Source organism: Engystomops pustulosus, chromosome 9 (assembly GCF_040894005.1).
Source record: "Engystomops pustulosus chromosome 9, aEngPut4.maternal, whole genome shotgun sequence".
Taxonomy (NCBI): domain Eukaryota; kingdom Metazoa; phylum Chordata; class Amphibia; order Anura; family Leptodactylidae; genus Engystomops; species Engystomops pustulosus.
In genome coordinates, this window is record NC_092419.1 from 65,794,996 (window position 1) to 65,808,290 (window position 13,295).

The window sequence follows — 13,295 nt, forward strand, 5'->3', positions numbered from 1 at the left end:
TATGAGATAGTAAAAGAAGGTTCAAATTGAACAGCTGCTGTCAACGGCCATTCTAAGCTGAATGTGCCTGCTCTCGTCAGATCACAGCAGCAATGCAGCTTAAGGCTTGGCAAGTACCAGCATGGGAGACTGGCTGGGAATCCCAAGTTCTGTTGACCTTTTTGAACCTGAAAATTGTGTTAGTTTCTCTATGAGATAGTAAAAGAAGGTTCAAACTGAACAGCTGCTGTCAACGGCCATTCTAAGCTGAATGTGCCTGCTCTCGTCAGATCGCAGCAGCAATGCAGCTTAAGGCTTGGCATGTACCAGCATGGGAGACTGGCTGGGAATCCTAAGTTCCGTTGACCTTTTTGAGCCTGAAAATTGTGTTAATTTCTCTATGAGATAGTAAAAGAAGGTTCAAATTGAACAGCTGCTGTCAACGGCCATTCTAAGCTGAATGTGCCTGCTCTCGTCAGATCGCAGCAGCAATGCAGCTTAAGGCTTGGAAAGTACCAGCATGGGAGACTGGCTGGGAATCCCAAGTTCTGTTGACCTTTTTGAACCTGAAAATTGTGTTAGTTTCTCTATGAGATAGTAAAAGAAGGTTCAAATTGAACAGCTGCTGTCAACGCCCATTCTAAGCTAAGGCTTGGCAAGTACCAGCATGGGAGACTGGCTGGGAATCCCAAGTTCCGTTGACCTTTTTGAACCTGAAAATTGAGTTAGTTTCTCTATGAGATAGTAAAAGAAGGTTCAAATTGAACAGCTGCTGTCAACGGCCATTCTAAGCTGAATGTGCATGCTCTTGTCAGATCGCAGCAGCGTTGCAGCTTAAGGCTTGGCAAGTACCAGCATGGGAGACTGGCTGGGAATCCCAAGTTCCGTTGACCTTTTTGAACCTGAAAATGTGTTAGTTTCTCTATGAGATAGTAAAAGAAGGTTCAAATTGAACAGCTGCTGTCAACGGCCATTCTAAGCTGAATGTGCATGCTCTTGTCAGATCGCAGCAGCGTTGCAGCTTAAGGCTTGGCAAGTACCAGCATGGGAGACTGGCTGGGAATCCCAAGTTCTGTTGACCTTTTTGAACCTGAAAATTGTGTTAGTTTCTCTATGAGATAGTAAAAGAAAGCAGAAATTAGGCAGTTGCTGTCAACGGCCATTCTAAGCTGAATGTGCCTGCTCTCGTCAGATCGCAGCAGCAATGCAGCTTAAGGCTTGGCAAGTACCAGCATGGGAGACTGGCTGGGAATCCCACGTTCCGTTGACCTTTTTGAACCTGAAAATTGTTAGTTTCTCTGTCAAAGATGGTAAAAGAAGGTTCAAATTGAACAGCTGCTGTCAACGGCCATATTAAGCTGAATGTGCCTGCTCTCGTCAGATCGCAGCAGCAATGCAGCTTAAGGCTTGGCAAGTACCAGCATGGGAGACTAGCTGGGAATCCCAAGTTCCGTTGACCTTTTTGAACCTGAAAATTGTGTTAGTTTCTCTATGAGATAGTAAAAGAAGGTTCAAATTGAACAGCTGCTGTCAACAGCCATTCTAAGCTGAATGTGCCTGCTCTGGTCAGATCGCAGCAGCAATGCAGCTTAAGGCTTGGAAAGTACCAGCATGGGATACTGGCTGGGAATCCCAAGTTCTGTTGACCTTTTTGAACCTGAAAATTGTGTTAGTTTCTCTATGAGATAGTAAAAGAAGGTTCAAACTGAACAGCTGCTGTCAACGGCCATTCTACTAAGCTTAATGTGCCTGCTCTCGTCAGATCGCAGCAGCAATGCAGCTTAAGGCTTGGCAAGTACCAGCATGGGAGACTGGCTGGGAATCCCAAGTTCCGTTGACCTTTTTGAACCTGAAAATTGTGTTAGTTTCTCTATGAGATAGTAAAAGAAGGTTCAAATTGAACAGCTGCTGTCAACGGCCATTCTAAGCTGAATGTGCCTGCTCTCGTCAGATTGCAGCAGCAATGCAGCTTAAGGCTTGGCAAGTACCAGCATGGGAGACTGGCTGGGAATCCCAAGTTCCGTTGACCTTTTTGAACCTGAAAATTGTGTTAGTTTCTCTATGAGATAGTAAAAGAAGGTTCAAATTGAACAGCTGCTGTCAACGGCCATTCTAAGCTGAATGTGCGTGCTCTTGTCAGATCGCAGCAGCGATGCAGCTTAAGTCTTGGCAAGTACCAGCATGGGAGACTGGCTGCAAATCCCAAGTTCCGTTGACCTTTTTGAACCTGAAAATTGTGTTAGTTTCTCTATGAGATAGTAAAAGAAGGTTCAAATTGAACAGCTGCTGTCAACGGCCATTCTAAGCTGAATGTGCATGCTCTTGTCAGATCGCAGCAGCGTTGCAGCTTAAGGCTTGGCAAGTGCCAGCATGGGAGACTGGCTGGGAATCCCAAGTTCCATTGACTTTTTGAACCTGAAAATTGTGTTAGTTTCTCTATGAGATAGTAAAAGAAGGTTCAAATTGAACAGCTGCTGTCAACGGCCATTCTAAGCTGAATGTGCATGCTCTTGTCAGATCGCAGCAGCGTTGCAGCTTAAGGCTTGGCAAGTACCAGCATGGGAGACTGGCTGGGAATCCCAAGTTCTGTTGACCTTTTTGAACCTGAAAATTGTGTTAGTTTCTCTATGAGATAGTAAAACAAAGTAGAAATTAGGCAGCTGCTGTCAACGGCCATTCTAAGCTGAATGTGCCTGCTCTCGTCAGATCGCAGCAGCAATGCAGCTTAAGGCTTGGCAAGTACCAGCATGTGAGACTGGCTGGGAATCCCAAGTTCCGTTGACTTTTTTGAACCTGAAAATTGTTAGTTTCTCTGTCAAAGATGGTAAAAGAAGGTTCAAATAGAACAGCTGCTCTCAATGGCCATTCTAAGCTGAATGTGCCTGCTCTCGTCAGATCGCAGCAGCAATGCAGCTTAAGGCTTGGCAAAAACCAGCATGGGAGACTGGCTGGGAATCCCAAGTTCTGTTGACCTTTTTGAACCTGAAAATTGTGTTAGTTTCTCTATGAGATAGTAAAAGAAGGTTCAAACTGAACAGCTGCTGTCATCGGCCATTCTAAGCTGAATGTGCCTGCTCTCGTCAGATCGCAGCAGCAATGCAGCTTAAGGCTTGGCATGTACCAGCATGGGAGACTGGCTGGGAATCCTAAGTTCCTTTGACCTTTTTGAGCCTGAAAATTGTGTTAGTTTCTCTATGAGATAGTAAAAGAAGGTTCAAATTGAACAGCTGCTGTCAACGGCCATTCTAAGCTGAATGTGCCTGCTCTCGTCAGATCGCAGCAGCAATGCAGCTTAAGGCTTGGAAAGTACCAGCATGGGAGACTGGCTGGGAATCCCAAGTTCCGTTGACATTTTTGAACCTTAAAATTGTGTTAGTTTCTCTATGAGATAGTAAAAGAAGGTTCAAATTGAACAGCTGCTGTCAACGGCCATTCTAAGCTGAATGTGCCTGCTCTCGTCAGATCGCAGCAGCAATGCAGCTTAAGGCTTGGCAAGTACCAGCATGGGAGACTGGCTGGGAATCCCAAGTTCTGTTGACCTTTTTGAACCTGAAAATTGTGTTAGTTTCTCTATGAGATAGTAAAAGAAGGTTCAAACTGAACAGCTGCTGTCAACGGCCATTCTAAGCTGAATGTGCCTGCTCTCGTCAGATCTCAGAAGCAATGCAGCTTAAGGCTTGGCATGTACCAGCATGGGAAACTGGCTGGGAATCCTAAGTTCCGTTGACCTTTTTGAGCCTGAAAATTGTGTTAGTTTCTCTATGAGATAGTAAAAGAAGGTTCAAATTGAACAGCTGCTGTCAACGGCCATTCTAAGCTGAATGTGCCTGCTCTCGTCAGATCGCAGCAGCAATGCAGCTTAAGGCTTGGAAAGTACCAGCATGGGAGACTGGCTGGGAATCCCAAGTTCTGTTGACCTTTTTGAACCTGAAAATTGTGTTAGTTTCTCTATGAGATAGTAAAAGAAGGTTCAAATTGAACAGCTGCTGTCAACGCCCATTCTAAGCTAAGGCTTGGCAAGTACCAGCATGGGAGACTGGCTGGGAATCCCAAGTTCCATTGACCTTTTTGAACCTGAAAATTGAGTTAGTTTCTCTAAGAGATAGTAAAAGAAGGTTCAAATTGAACAGCTGCTGTCAACGGCCATTCTAAGCTGAATGTGCATGCTCTTGTCAGATCGCAGCAGCGTTGCAGCTTAAGGCTTGGCAAGTACCAGCATGGGAGACTGGCTGGGAATCCCAAGTTCTGTTGACCTTTTTGAACCTGAAAATGTGTTAGTTTCTCTATGAGATAGTAAAAGAAGGTTCAAATTGAACAGCTGCTGTCAACGGCCATTCTAAGCTGAATGTGCGTGCTCTTGTCAGATCGCAGCAGCGATGCAGCTTAAGGCTTGGCAAGTACCAGCAAGGGAGACTGGCTGGGAATCCCAAGTTCTGTTGACCTTTTTGAACCTGAAAATTGTGTTAGTTTCTCTATGAGATAGTAAAAGAAGGTTCAAATTGAACAGCTGCTGTCAACGGCCATTCTAAGCTGAATGTGCCTGCTCTCGTCAGATCGCAGCAGCAATGCAGCTTAAGGCTTGGCAAGTACCAGCATGGGAGACTGGCTGGCAATCCCAAGTTCTGTTGACATTTTTGAACCTGAAAATTGTGTTAGTTTCTCTATGAGATAGTAAAAGAAGGTTCAAATTGAACAGCTGCTGTCAATGGTCATTCTACTAAGCTTAATGTGCCTGCTCTCGTCAGATCGCAGCAGCAATGCAGCTTAAGGCTTGGCAAGTACCAGCATGGGAGACTGGCTGGGAATCCTAAGTTCTGTTGACATTTTTGAACCTGAAAATTGTGTTAGTTTCTCTATGAGATAGTAAAAGAAGGTTCAAATTGAACAGTTGCTGTCAACGGCCTATCTAAGCTGAATGTGCGTGCTCTTGTCAGATCGCAGCAGCGATGCAGAGATGCAGCTTAAGGCTTGGCAAGTACCAGCATGGGAGACTGGCTGCGAATCCCAACTTCCGTTGACCTTTTTGAACCTGAAAATTGTGTTAGTTTCTCTATGAGATAGTAAAAGAAGGTTCAAATTGAACAGCTGCTGTCAACGGCCATTCTAAGCTGAATGTGCGGGCTCTTGTCAGATCGCAGCAGCGATGCAGCTTAAGGCTTGGCAAGTACCAGCATGGGAGACTGGCTGGGAATCCCAAGTTCTGTTGACCTTTTTGAACCTGAAAATTGTGTTAGTTTCTCTATGAGATAGTAAAAGAAGGTTCAAATTGAACAGTTGCTGTCAACGGCCATTCTAAGCTGAATCTGCCTCCTCTTGTCAGATCGCAGCAGCAATGCAGCTTAAGGCTTGGCAAGTACCAGCATGGGAGACTGGCTGGGAATCCCAAGTTCTGTTGACCTTTTTGAACCTGAAAATTGTGTTAGTTTCTCTATGAGATAGTAAAAGAAGGTTCAAATTGAACAACTGCTGTCAACGGCCATTCTAAGCTGAATGTGCGTGCTCTTGTCAGATCGCAGCAGCGATGCAGCTTAAGGCTTGGCAAGTACCAGCATGGGAGACTGGCTGCGAATCCCAAGTTCCGTTGACCTTTTTGAACCTGAAAATTGTGTTAGTTTCTCTATGAGATAGTAAAAGAAGGTTCAAATTGAACAGCTGCTGTCAACGGCCATTCTAAGCTGAATGTGCGTGCACTTGTCAGATCGCTGCAGCGATGCAGCTTAAGGCTTGGCAAGTACCAGCATGGGGGACTGGCTAGGAATCCCAAGTTCTGTTGACCTTTTTGAACCTGAAAATTGTGTTAGTTTCTCTATGAGATAGTAAAAGAAGGTTCAAATTGAACAGCTGCTGTCAACAGCCATTCTAAGCTGAATGTGCCTGCTCTCGTCAGATCGCAGCAGCAATGCAGCTTAAGGCTTGGCAAGTACCAGCATGGGAGACTGGCTGGCAATCCCAAGTTCTGTTGACCTTTTTGAACCTGAAAATTGTGTTAGTTTCTCTATGAGATAGTAAAAGAAGGTTCAAATTGAACAGCTGCTGTCAACGGCCATTCTAAGCTGAATGTGCCTGCTCTCGTCAGATTGCAGCAGCAATGCAGCTTAAGGCTTGGCAAGTACCAGCATGGGAGACTGGCTGGGAATCCCAAGTTCTGTTGACCTTTTTGAACCTGAAAATTGTGTTAGTTTCTCTATGAGATAGTAAAAGAAGGTTCAAATTGAACAGCTGCTGTCAACGGCCATTCTAAGCTGCATGTGCGTGCTCTTGTCAGATCGCAGCAGCAATGCAGCTTAAGGCTTGGCAAGTACCAGCATGGGAGACTGGCTGGGAATCCCAAGTTCCGTTGACCTTTTTGAACCTAAAAAATTGTGTTAGTTTCTCTATGAGATAGTAAAAGAAGGTTCAAATTGAACAGCTGCTGTCAACGGCAATTCTAAGCTGAATGTGCCTGCTCTCGTCAGATCGCAGCAGCAATGCAGCTTAAGGCTTGGCAAGTACCAGCATGGGAGACTGGCTGGGAATCCCAAGTTCTGTTGACCATTTTGAACCTGAAAATTGTAAGTTTCTCTGTCAAAGATGGTAAAAGAAGGTTCAAATTGAACTGCTGCTGTCAACGGCCATTCTAAGCTGAATGTGCCTGCTCTCGTCAGATCGCAGCAGCAATGCAGCTTAAGGCTTGGCAAGTACCAGCATGGGAGACTGGCTGCGAATCCCAAGTTCCGTTGACCTTTTTGAACCTGAAAATTGTGTTAGTTTCTCTATGAGATAGTAAAAGAAGGTTCAAATTGAACAGCTGCTGTCAACGGCCATTCTAAGATGAATGTGCCTGCTCTCGTCAGATCGCAGCAGCAATGCAGCTTAAGGCTTGGCAAGTACCAGCATGGGAGACTGGCTGGCAATCCCAAGTTCCGTTGACTTTTTTGAACCTGAAAATTGTGTTAGTTTCTCTATGAGATAGTAAAAGAAGGTTCAAATTGAACAGCTGCTGTCAACGGCCATTCTAAGCTGAATGTGCGTGTTCTTGTCAGATCGCAGCAGCGATGCAGCTTAAGGCTTGGCAAGTACCAGCATGGGAGACTGGCTGGGAATCCCAAGTTCTGTTGACCTTTTTGAACCTGAAAATTGTGTTAGTTTCTCTATGAGATAGTAAAAGAAGGTTCGAATTGAACAGCTGCTGTCAACGGCCATTCTAAGCTGAATGTGCCTGCTCTCGTCAGATCGCAGCAGCAATGCAGCTTAAGGCTTGGCAAGTTCCAGCATGGGAGACTAGCTGGGAATCCCAAGTTCCGTTGACCTTTTTGAACCTGAAAATTGTGTTAGTTTCTCTATGAGATAGTAAAAGAAGGTTCAAATTGAACAGCTGCTGTCAACAGCCATTCTAAGCTGAATGTGCCTGCTCTCGTCAGATCGCAGCAGCAATGCAGCTTAAGGCTTGGCAAGTACCAGCATGGGAGACTGGCTGGGAATCCCAAGTTCTGTTGCCATTTTTGAACCTGAAAATTGTGTTAGTTTCTCTATGAGATAGTAAAAGAAGGTTCAAATTGAACAGCTGCTGTCAACGGCCATTCTACTAAGCTTAATGTGCCTGCTCTCGTCAGATCGCAGCAGCAATGCAGCTTAAGGCTTGGCAAGTACCAGCATGGGAGACTGGCTGGGAATCCCAACTTCCGTTGACCTTTTTGAACCTGAAAATTGTGTTAGTTTCTCTATGAGATAGTAAAAGAAGGTTCAAATTGAACAGCTGCTGTCAACGGCCATTCTAAGCTGAATGTGCGGGCTCTTGTCAGATCGCAGCAGCGATGCAGCTTAAGGCTTGGCAAGTACCAGCATGGGAGACTGGCTGGGAATCCCAAGTTCCATTGACCTTTTTGAACCTGAAAATTGAGTTAGTTTCTCTATGAGATAGTAAAAGAAGGTTCAAATTGAACAGCTGCTGTCAACGGCCATTCTAAGCTGAATGTGCATGCTCTTGTCAGATCGCAGCAGCGTTGCAGCTTAAGGCTTGGCAAGTACCAGCATGGGAGACTGGCTGGGAATCCCAAGTTCCGTTGACCTTTTTGAACCTGAAAATGTGTTAGTTTCTCTATGAGATAGTAAAAGAAGGTTCAAATTGAACAGCTGCTGTCAACGGCCATTCTAAGCTGAATGTGCATGCTCTTGTCAGATCGCAGCAGCGTTGCAGCTTAAGGCTTGGCAAGTACCAGCATGGGAGACTGGCTGGGAATCCCAAGTTCTGTTGACCTTTTTGAACCTGAAAATTGTGTTAGTTTCTCTATGAGATAGTAAAAGAAAGTAGAAATTAGGCAGCTGCTGTCAACGGCCATTCTAAGCTGAATGTGCCTGCTCTCGTCAGATCGCAGCAGCAATGCAGCTTAAGGCTTGGCAAGTACCAGCATGGGAGACTGGCTGGGAATCCCACGTTCCGTTGACCTTTTTGAACCTGAAAATTGTTAGTTTCTCTGTCAAAGATGGTAAAAGAAGGTTCAAATTGAACAGCTGCTGTCAACGGCCATATTAAGCTGAATGTGCCTGCTCTCGTCAGATCGCAGCAGCAATGCAGCTTAAGGTTTGGCAAGTACCAGCATGGGAGACTGGCTGGGAATCCCAAGTTCTGTTGACCTTTTTGAACCTGAAAATTGTGTTAGTTTCTCTATGAGATAGTAAAAGAAGGTTCAAATTGAACAACTGCTGTCAACGGCCATTCTAAGCTGAATGTGCGTGCTCTTGTCAGATCGCAGCAGCGATGCAGCTTAAGGCTTGGCAAGTACCAGCATGGGAGACTGGCTGCGAATCCCAAGTTCCGTTGACCTTTTTGAACCTGAAAATTGTGTTAGTTTCTCTATGAGATAGTAAAAGAAGGTTCAAATTGAACAGCTGCTGTCAACGGCCATTCTAAGCTGAATGTGCGTGCACTTGTCAGATCGCTGCAGCGATGCAGCTTAAGGCTTGGCAAGTACCAGCATGGGGGACTGGCTAGGAATCCCAAGTTCTGTTGACCTTTTTGAACCTGAAAATTGTTAGTTTCTCTATGAGATAGTAAAAGAAGGTTCAAATTGAACTGCTGCTGTCAACGGCCATTCTAAGCTGAATGTGCCTGCTCTCGTCAGATCGCAGCAGCAATGCAGCTTAAGGCTTGGCAAGTACCAGCATGGGAGACTGGCTGCGAATCCCAAGTTCCGTTGACCTTTTTGAACCTGAAAATTTTGTTAGTTTCTCTATGAGATAGTAAAAGAAGGTTCAAATTGAACAGCTGCTGTCAACGGCCATTCTAAGATGAATGTGCCTGCTCTCGTCAGATCGCAGCAGCAATGCAGCTTAAGGCTTGGCAAGTACCAGCATGGGAGACTGGCTGGCAATCCCAAGTTCCATTGACTTTTTTGAACCTGAAAATTGTGTTAGTTTCTCTATGAGATAGTAAAAGAAGGTTCAAATTGAACAGCTGCTGTCAACGGCCATTCTAAGCTGAATGTGCGTGCTCTTGTCAGATCGCAGCAGCGATGCAGCTTAAGGCTTGGCAAGTACCAGCATGGGAGACTGGCTGGGAATCCCAAGTTCTGTTGACCTTTTTGAACCTGAAAATTGTGTTAGTTTCTCTATGAGATAGTAAAAGAAGGTTCAAATTGAACAGCTGCTGTCAACGGCCATTCTAAGCTGAATGTGCCTGCTCTCGTCAGATCGCAGCAGCAATGCAGCTTAAGGCTTGGCAAGTACCAGCATGGGAGACTAGCTGGGAATCCCAAGTTCCGTTGACCTTTTTGAACCTGAAAATTGTGTTAGTTTCTCTATGAGATAGTAAAAGAAGGTTCAAATTGAACAGCTGCTGTCAACAGCCATTCTAAGCTGAATGTGCCTGCTCTGGTCAGATCGCAGCAGCAATGCAGCTTAAGGCTTGGCAAGTACCAGCATGGGAGACTGGCTGGGAATCCCAAGTTCTGTTGCCATTTTTGAACCTGAAAATTGTGTTAGTTTCTCTATGAGATAGTAAAAGAAGGTTCAAATTGAACAGCTGCTGTCAACGGCCATTCTACTAAGCTTAATGTGCCTGCTCTCGTCAGATCGCAGCAGCAATGCAGCTTAAGGCTTGGCAAGTACCAGCATGGGAGACTGGCTGGGAATCCCAACTTCCGTTGACCTTTTTGAACCTGAAAATTGTGTTAGTTTCTCTATGAGATAGTAAAAGAAGGTTCAAATTGAACAGCTGCTGTCATCGGCCATTCTAAGCTGAATGTGCGGGCTCTTGTCAGATCGCAGCAGCGATGCAGCTTAAGGCTTGGCAAGTACCAGCATGGGAGACTGGCTGGGAATCCCAAGTTCTGTTGACCTTTTTGAACCTGAAAATTGTGTTAGTTTCTCTATGAGATAGTAAAAGAAGGTTCAAATTGAACAGTTGCTGTCAACGGCCATTCTAAGCTGAATGTGCCTGCTCTCGTCAGATCGCAGCAGCAATGCAGCTTAAGGCTTGGCAAGTACCAGCATGGGAGACTGGCTGGGAATCCCAAGTTCCATTGACCTTTTTGAACCTGAAAATTGTGTTAGTTTCTCTATGAGATAGTAAAAGAAGGTTCAAAATGAACAGCTGCTGTCAACGGCCATTCTAAGCTGAATATGCCTGCTCTCGTCAGATCGCAGCAGCAATGCAGCTTAAGGCTTGGCAAGTACCAGCATGGGAGACTGGCTGGGAATCATAAGTTCCGTTGACCTTTTTTTAACCTTAAAATTGTGTTAGTTTCTCTATGAGATAGTAAAAGAAGGTTCAAATTGAACAGCTGCTGTCAACGGCCATTCTAAGCTGAATGTGCATGCTCTTGTCAGATCGCAGCAGCGTTGCAGCTTAAGGCTTGGCAAGTACCAGCATGGGAGACTGGCTGGGAATCCCAAGTTCTGTTGACCTTTTGGAACCTGAAAATTGTGTTAGTTTCTCTATGAGGTAGTAAAATAAGGTTCAAATTGAACAGTTGCTGTCAACGGCCATTCTAAGCTGAATGTGCCTGCTCTCGTCAGATCGCAGCAGCAATGCAGCTTAAGGCTTGGCAAGTACCAGCATGGGAGACTAGCTGGGAATCCCAAGTTCCGTTGACCTTTTTGAACCTGAAAATTGTGTTAGTTTCTCTATGAGATAGTAAAAGAAGGTTCAAATTGAACAGCTGCTGTCAACAGCCATTCTAAGCTGAATGTGCCTGCTCTGGTCAGATCGCAGCAGCAATGCAGCTTAAGGCTTTGCAAGTACCAGCATGGGAGACTGGCTGGGAATCCCAAGTTCTGTTGACATTTTTGAACCTGAAAATTGTGTTAGTTTCTCTATGAGATAGTAAAAGAAGGTTCAAATTGAACAGCTGCTGTCAACGGCCATTCTACTAAGCTTAATGTGCCTGCTCTCGTCAGATCGCAGCAGCAATGCAGCTTAAGGCTTGGCAAGTACCAGCATGGGAGACTGGCTGGGAATCCCAAGTTCCGTTGACCTTTTTGAACCTGAAAATTGTGTTAGTTTCTCTATGAGATAGTAAAAGAAGGTTCAAATTGAACAGCTGCTGTCAACGGCCATTCTAAGCTGAATGTGCCTGCTCTCGTCAGATCGCAGCAGCAATGCAGCTTAAGGCTTGGCAAGTACCAGCATGGGAGACTGGCTGGGAATCCCAAGTTCTGTTGACCTTTTTGAACCTGAAAATTGTGTTAGTTTCTCTATGAGATAGTAAAAGAAGGTTCAAATTGAACAGCTGCTGTCAACGGCCATTCTAAGCTGAATGTGCCTGCTCTCGTCAGATCGCAGCAGCAATGCAGCTTAAGGCTTGGCAAGTACCAGCATGGGAGACTGGCTGGGAATCCCAAGTTCTGTTGACCTTTTTGAACCTGAAAATTGTGTTAGTTTCTCTATGAGATAGTAAAAGAAGGTTCAAATTGAACAACTGCTGTCAACGGCCATTCTAAGCTGAATGTGCCTGCTCTCGTCAGATCGCAGCAGCAATGCAGCTTAAGGCTTGGCAAGTACCAGCATGGGAGTCTGCCTAGGAATCCCAAGTTCTGTTGACCTTTTTGAACCTGAAAATTGTGTTAGTTTCTCTATGAGATAGTAAAAGAAGGTTCAAATTGAACAGCTGCTGTCAACGGCCATTCTAACCTGAATGTGCCTGCTCTCGTCAGATCGCAGCAGCAATGCAGCTTAAGGCTTGGCAAGTACCAGCATGGGAGACTGGCTGGGAATCCCAAGTTCTGTTGACCTTTTTGAACCTGAAAATTGTGTTAGTTTCTCTATGAGATAGTAAAAGAAGGTTCAAACTGAACAGCTGCTGTCAACGGCCATTCTAAGCTGAATGTGCCTGCTCTCGTCAGATCGCAGCAGCAATGCAGCTTAAGGCTTGGCATGTACCAGCATGGGAGACTGGCTGGGAATCCTAAGTTCCGTTGACCTTTTTGAGCCTGAAAATTGTGTTAATTTCTCTATGAGATAGTAAAAGAAGGTTCAAATTGAACAGCTGCTGTCAACGGCCATTCTAAGCTGAATGTGCCTGCTCTCGTCAGATCGCAGCAGCAATGCAGCTTAAGGCTTGGAAAGTACCAGCATGGGAGACTGGCTGGGAATCCCAAGTTCTGTTGACCTTTTTGAACCTGAAAATTGTGTTAGTTTCTCTATGAGATAGTAAAAGAAGGTTCAAATTGAACAGCTGCTGTCAACGCCCATTCTAAGCTAAGGCTTGGCAAGTACCAGCATGGGAGACTGGCTGGGAATCCCAAGTTCCGTTGACCTTTTTGAACCTGAAAATTGAGTTAGTTTCTCTATGAGATAGTAAAAGAAGGTTCAAATTGAACAGCTGCTGTCAACGGCCATTCTAAGCTGAATGTGCATGCTCTTGTCAGATCGCAGCAGCGTTGCAGCTTAAGGCTTGGCAAGTACCAGCATGGGAGACTGGCTGGGAATCCCAAGTTCCGTTGACCTTTTTGAACCTGAAAATGTGTTAGTTTCTCTATGAGATAGTAAAAGAAGGTTCAAATTGAACAGCTGCTGTCAACGGCCATTCTAAGCTGAATGTGCATGCTCTTGTCAGATCGCAGCAGCGTTGCAGCTTAAGGCTTGGCAAGTACCAGCATGGGAGACTGGCTGGGAATCCCAAGTTCTGTTGACCTTTTTGAACCTGAAAATTGTGTTAGTTTCTCTATGAGATAGTAAAAGAAAGCAGAAATTAGGCAGCTGCTGTCAACGGCCATTCTAAGCTGAATGTGCCTGCTCTCGTCAGATCGCAGCAGCAATGCAGCTTAAGGCTTGGCAAGTACCAGCATGGGAGACTGGCTGGGAATCCCACGTTCCGTTGACCTTTTTGAACCTGAAA

General features: G+C 45.2%; 37 pseudogenes; all 37 read left to right on the forward strand.

The window, feature by feature from the left end:
* Nucleotides 1-39: 39 nt before the first annotated feature.
* On the forward strand, nucleotides 40-158 carry LOC140090493 (5S ribosomal RNA; annotated as a pseudogene).
* Nucleotides 159-228: 70 nt separating this feature from the next.
* Nucleotides 229-347, forward strand: LOC140091905 (5S ribosomal RNA; annotated as a pseudogene).
* Nucleotides 348-417: 70 nt separating this feature from the next.
* Nucleotides 418-536, forward strand: LOC140078485 (5S ribosomal RNA; annotated as a pseudogene).
* Nucleotides 537-1,130: 594 nt separating this feature from the next.
* LOC140088662 (5S ribosomal RNA) lies at nucleotides 1,131-1,249 on the forward strand (annotated as a pseudogene).
* A 70-nt stretch (nucleotides 1,250-1,319) lies between these two features.
* On the forward strand, nucleotides 1,320-1,438 carry LOC140086819 (5S ribosomal RNA; annotated as a pseudogene).
* Nucleotides 1,439-1,508: 70 nt separating this feature from the next.
* Nucleotides 1,509-1,627, forward strand: LOC140096469 (5S ribosomal RNA; annotated as a pseudogene).
* A 70-nt stretch (nucleotides 1,628-1,697) lies between these two features.
* On the forward strand, nucleotides 1,698-1,819 carry LOC140098054 (5S ribosomal RNA; annotated as a pseudogene).
* A 70-nt stretch (nucleotides 1,820-1,889) lies between these two features.
* LOC140086868 (5S ribosomal RNA) lies at nucleotides 1,890-2,008 on the forward strand (annotated as a pseudogene).
* Nucleotides 2,009-2,644: 636 nt separating this feature from the next.
* Nucleotides 2,645-2,763, forward strand: LOC140094630 (5S ribosomal RNA; annotated as a pseudogene).
* A 448-nt stretch (nucleotides 2,764-3,211) lies between these two features.
* On the forward strand, nucleotides 3,212-3,330 carry LOC140081660 (5S ribosomal RNA; annotated as a pseudogene).
* A 70-nt stretch (nucleotides 3,331-3,400) lies between these two features.
* Nucleotides 3,401-3,519, forward strand: LOC140079810 (5S ribosomal RNA; annotated as a pseudogene).
* A 70-nt stretch (nucleotides 3,520-3,589) lies between these two features.
* LOC140098593 (5S ribosomal RNA) lies at nucleotides 3,590-3,708 on the forward strand (annotated as a pseudogene).
* A 70-nt stretch (nucleotides 3,709-3,778) lies between these two features.
* On the forward strand, nucleotides 3,779-3,897 carry LOC140078486 (5S ribosomal RNA; annotated as a pseudogene).
* A 594-nt stretch (nucleotides 3,898-4,491) lies between these two features.
* On the forward strand, nucleotides 4,492-4,610 carry LOC140097577 (5S ribosomal RNA; annotated as a pseudogene).
* A 1,215-nt stretch (nucleotides 4,611-5,825) lies between these two features.
* LOC140096074 (5S ribosomal RNA) lies at nucleotides 5,826-5,944 on the forward strand (annotated as a pseudogene).
* Nucleotides 5,945-6,014: 70 nt separating this feature from the next.
* LOC140089626 (5S ribosomal RNA) lies at nucleotides 6,015-6,133 on the forward strand (annotated as a pseudogene).
* A 70-nt stretch (nucleotides 6,134-6,203) lies between these two features.
* Nucleotides 6,204-6,322, forward strand: LOC140098575 (5S ribosomal RNA; annotated as a pseudogene).
* A 71-nt stretch (nucleotides 6,323-6,393) lies between these two features.
* LOC140085512 (5S ribosomal RNA) lies at nucleotides 6,394-6,512 on the forward strand (annotated as a pseudogene).
* A 70-nt stretch (nucleotides 6,513-6,582) lies between these two features.
* LOC140088275 (5S ribosomal RNA) lies at nucleotides 6,583-6,701 on the forward strand (annotated as a pseudogene).
* Nucleotides 6,702-7,149: 448 nt separating this feature from the next.
* LOC140089268 (5S ribosomal RNA) lies at nucleotides 7,150-7,268 on the forward strand (annotated as a pseudogene).
* A 70-nt stretch (nucleotides 7,269-7,338) lies between these two features.
* On the forward strand, nucleotides 7,339-7,457 carry LOC140091321 (5S ribosomal RNA; annotated as a pseudogene).
* Nucleotides 7,458-8,285: 828 nt separating this feature from the next.
* On the forward strand, nucleotides 8,286-8,404 carry LOC140088663 (5S ribosomal RNA; annotated as a pseudogene).
* Nucleotides 8,405-8,474: 70 nt separating this feature from the next.
* On the forward strand, nucleotides 8,475-8,593 carry LOC140089493 (5S ribosomal RNA; annotated as a pseudogene).
* Nucleotides 8,594-9,039: 446 nt separating this feature from the next.
* On the forward strand, nucleotides 9,040-9,158 carry LOC140088276 (5S ribosomal RNA; annotated as a pseudogene).
* A 259-nt stretch (nucleotides 9,159-9,417) lies between these two features.
* LOC140097224 (5S ribosomal RNA) lies at nucleotides 9,418-9,536 on the forward strand (annotated as a pseudogene).
* A 70-nt stretch (nucleotides 9,537-9,606) lies between these two features.
* Nucleotides 9,607-9,725, forward strand: LOC140085360 (5S ribosomal RNA; annotated as a pseudogene).
* A 640-nt stretch (nucleotides 9,726-10,365) lies between these two features.
* LOC140087942 (5S ribosomal RNA) lies at nucleotides 10,366-10,484 on the forward strand (annotated as a pseudogene).
* A 70-nt stretch (nucleotides 10,485-10,554) lies between these two features.
* LOC140094648 (5S ribosomal RNA) lies at nucleotides 10,555-10,673 on the forward strand (annotated as a pseudogene).
* Nucleotides 10,674-10,933: 260 nt separating this feature from the next.
* LOC140085371 (5S ribosomal RNA) lies at nucleotides 10,934-11,052 on the forward strand (annotated as a pseudogene).
* Nucleotides 11,053-11,311: 259 nt separating this feature from the next.
* On the forward strand, nucleotides 11,312-11,433 carry LOC140098056 (5S ribosomal RNA; annotated as a pseudogene).
* A 70-nt stretch (nucleotides 11,434-11,503) lies between these two features.
* On the forward strand, nucleotides 11,504-11,622 carry LOC140079811 (5S ribosomal RNA; annotated as a pseudogene).
* A 70-nt stretch (nucleotides 11,623-11,692) lies between these two features.
* On the forward strand, nucleotides 11,693-11,811 carry LOC140079812 (5S ribosomal RNA; annotated as a pseudogene).
* Nucleotides 11,812-11,881: 70 nt separating this feature from the next.
* On the forward strand, nucleotides 11,882-12,000 carry LOC140085159 (5S ribosomal RNA; annotated as a pseudogene).
* Nucleotides 12,001-12,070: 70 nt separating this feature from the next.
* On the forward strand, nucleotides 12,071-12,189 carry LOC140091288 (5S ribosomal RNA; annotated as a pseudogene).
* Nucleotides 12,190-12,259: 70 nt separating this feature from the next.
* LOC140091906 (5S ribosomal RNA) lies at nucleotides 12,260-12,378 on the forward strand (annotated as a pseudogene).
* Nucleotides 12,379-12,448: 70 nt separating this feature from the next.
* Nucleotides 12,449-12,567, forward strand: LOC140078487 (5S ribosomal RNA; annotated as a pseudogene).
* A 594-nt stretch (nucleotides 12,568-13,161) lies between these two features.
* Nucleotides 13,162-13,280, forward strand: LOC140088665 (5S ribosomal RNA; annotated as a pseudogene).
* The last annotated feature ends 15 nt before the right edge of the window (nucleotides 13,281-13,295 follow it).